General features: G+C 37.2%; 1 pseudogene; it reads left to right on the top strand.

The window, feature by feature from the left end:
• The first annotated feature begins 2,049 nt into the window (after positions 1-2,049).
• On the top strand, positions 2,050-3,293 carry LOC105477358 (acetyl-CoA acetyltransferase, cytosolic pseudogene; annotated as a pseudogene).
• The last annotated feature ends 323 nt before the right edge of the window (positions 3,294-3,616 follow it).

The raw sequence follows: 3,616 nt of genomic DNA, 5'->3' as shown, positions 1-3,616 counted from the left end.
TTGGAATCATAGGAAGTCTTCAGGCCTACTGTGTCCAGTGTTCATTACGATTTTTTCTTATTTTGAGTCTCTCCTTTGTCAAGTTGGGAATCATGCTGTTCAATATTTTCAAAGTTACTGGCTTTTCTCATTCTGTCCTAGATATAAATTTAACCACTTGTAACAAGTAAAAATCTTGGACAAGCAAAAAGACAAAACAAAACAAAACAAAACACTTTTATATTACAGTTAATACATTTGATATGAATTTTACAGTACAGAAAACCAAACAGAAATTTTTTTTAAATAGTTATCAATTATTTGGCTTCAAAGGAATGTGTGTGTGTGTGTGTATGTTTGTGTGTGTGTGTGTGTGTGTGTGATTGGGATTATAAAAAGAAAATAGAGTATGATCAAATAGATTTGAGTGAAAACTATGGTAATCAAAAAAATTAACACACATGCTATGTTACAAGTGTGAAGGCAAAAGATATATTACTATAAGTGAAAAGACTCAGAAAAGTTTCCATCTGAGGGCTCATGTTGAAATATTTGCATGAAGACTCATTTTATTTAGCTGAGAAGTTAATTATTTTAGCTATTCAAAATGGAGAAATCATTATATGAAGCACACACATTACTTCTCTTTTATCAAGATTGAACTTGTACTCCATAAACTGATGAATATTTGTAGTCAGATGTATGCAATCCAAGCTGATGTGAACTTAAAAGACTTGTGTGGGGCCTCCACCGTTCTCCTTTATTTCCTCTTTAATGTTATCACACAAAGTGTGTCTCTGTGGGACTATGCCATACTTATTAGCTGTATGAAATTTATTTCCACATTTCCATAAGTTTGTTTATCAGCAAAAACAACAAATGGTGATGTTCTATCTCAATGCTTAGTTATTGCTAAATATGACATATTTAGGACACTATGCCGAAAAACATACTAAGTTTTTTTTGCTACTTCAAAATATTTACACAAAGAAACAGCAGTAATTTTCTTCCCCAAGGATGGTGCATAATGAAGGTGTGCAACTCTAAAAAAGTTATTTCATGATCTAAATTACTATCTTCTTTATGGCAAAGATCAATTAAACCACCCACTTTCATCATCATGAATCAGGAAAATAAATATATAAATAAATAAAAATAAAGACATTTTAATTTTTTTAAATTTCTTTTCATCATCATAATAAAAATAATTGTTTCATGCATTTGAGGGACATTAAATGCTCATACTTATTCATAACAATCTCAAGATTACTAATTATTGTCAATCTTATTTTAGATATATCCTGACATACTTGGTTAGCGGGGGTAGGGACAGAGATCATGAGAGTAAATGCAAAATTCAGGGCAAATAGTTGCTAGGGAACCAATAGAAGGTTACACCTTTGACAAAAGGTTAATCTGCTTCACAGTTTAGTGGGTGGAAAATGTTAAGTATAAACGACTTTACGTAATCTTTATTCCATTTAAGATCATATTACTGATTATATTATGCTTATTCACCTAGGATTTATTTACGTTCAGCTTCTTCCTTAATGTCAAATGAGTGCTGTTAACGTTCCTTCAGGAAACTTCAGGTAAGAAACTAGAAAACTTCATGTTAATCAATACAAAATGTATGTTTAAATTTATTTTCCATTTTCTTCTTAAAGAAATATCAATCATCGAAAGGTTGGTTTAGCTTTTGGTTTGTTTCATTGCTTACCCATGAAAGTGTTATTAGTTCTAATTTATAATTTGAGGGATTTTTCTCCCAGATTTTATACTTCAGAATAATTTTACAGATATTGAGGGAACTGTGTGGACAGAGCAGTAAGTTGAGAGTTTTGTCTAAATGTGAACTCACAGTCCTCTTTAGGGGTTCTTCTCATGCCTCTTGTTCCTACCAGTGGAGAGTTGTTTGTTCCTTCATTAGATGACACATAAGGTAACAAATAAGAAACTTTATACTGACATATGGTGAAGACAAGGATAATGTACACAAGTGACCACTGTGGTCTTTAAGACAAACATGAGGGGGCGACCTATGGGCTGCGAGGAGGAGCCTTGCCTAACTTGCAGGCAGCGCAGGGCAGAGGGCAGCAGGAGAGGCGTTCGTGGGCAGGATGAATGCAGGCTCAGATCCTGTGGTCATCGTCTCGGCGGCGCGGACCATCATAGGTTCCTTCAATGGTGCCTTAGCTACTGTTCCTGTCCAAGACTTGGGCTCCACTGTCATCAAAGAAGACTTGAAGAGGGCCACTGTGGTTCCTGAAGATGTGTGGGAGGTCATCTTTGGACATGTTTTGGCAGCAGGCTGTGGGCAGAATCCTGTTAGACAAGCCAGTGTGGGTGCAGGAATTCCCTACTGTATTCCAGCATGGAGCTGCCAGATGATCTGTGGGTCAGGTCTAAAAGCTGTGTGCCTTGCAGCCCAGTCAATAGGGATAGGAGACTCCAGCACTGTGGTTGCAGGAGGCATGGAAAATATGAGCAAGGCTCCTCACTTGGCTCACTTGAGAACAGGAGTAAAGATAGGTGAGATGCCGCTGACTGACAGTATACTCTGTGATGTTCTTACAGATGCATTTCACAACTGTCATATGGGTATTACAGCTGAAAACGTAGCCAAAAAATGGCAAGTGATTAGAGAAGATCAGGATGAGGTTGCAGTTCTGTCTCAGAATAGGACAGAGAATACACAGAAAGCTAGCCATTTTGACAAAGAGGTTGTACCAGTTTTGGTGTCATCTAGAAAAGGTCTTATTGAAGTTAAAACAGATGAGTTTCCTCGCCATGGGAGCAACATAGAAGCCATGTCCACGCTAAAGCCTTACTTTCTTACCGATGGAATGGGAACTGTCACCCCAGCCAACGCTTCAGGAATAAATGATGGTGCTGCAGCTGTGGTTCATATGAAGAAGTCAGAAGCTGATAAACGTGGGCTTACACCTTTAGCACGGATAGTTTCCTAGTCCCAAGTGGGTGTGGAGCCTTCTATTATGGGAATAGGACCAATTCTAGCCACAAAACAAGCAGTTACAAAAGCAGATTGGTCACTGGAGGATGTTGATATATTTGGAATCAATGAAGCCTTTGCAGCCCTCTCTGTTGTCATAGTTAAAGAACTTGGATTAAACCCAGAGAAGGTCAACATTGAAGGAGGGGCTATAGCCGTGGGCCACCTTCTTGGAGCATATGGCTGTCGAATTCTTGTGACCCTGTTACACACACTGGAGAGAACGGGAGGAAGCTGTGGTATTGTGGCCCTGTGCATTGGGGGTGGGATGGGAATAGCAATGTGTGTTCAGAGAGGATGAATTGCTTAAACTTTGAACAACCTCAATTTCTTTTTAAACTAATAAAGTACTAAGTTGTTATATGTGAAATCAGAGGACCAAAACACATGGAAACCATTTCCTACATCACAAAAACCCAAGTTTACAACTTGTTGTACTTTAATGTGTAATACTTAACTCAAGGTACAAGACAATTGCATTTAACATTGTTATACATACAAGAGACATCAGATCAATCAAAAAAAAAAAGACAACACATGAATAACAGGATGTAAGATGTCATCCTCAGTGGGAATTTTATTTTCTTAATATTAATTAATAGATTTTTAAATATTTATTTTAAA

The sequence above is a fragment of the Macaca nemestrina genome, chromosome 3 (assembly GCF_043159975.1).
Source record: "Macaca nemestrina isolate mMacNem1 chromosome 3, mMacNem.hap1, whole genome shotgun sequence".
In the NCBI taxonomy this organism is placed as follows: Eukaryota; Metazoa; Chordata; class Mammalia; order Primates; family Cercopithecidae; genus Macaca; species Macaca nemestrina.
Note: the sequence above shows the minus strand (reverse complement) of the source record. Positions and strands in the feature narration are given on the sequence as shown.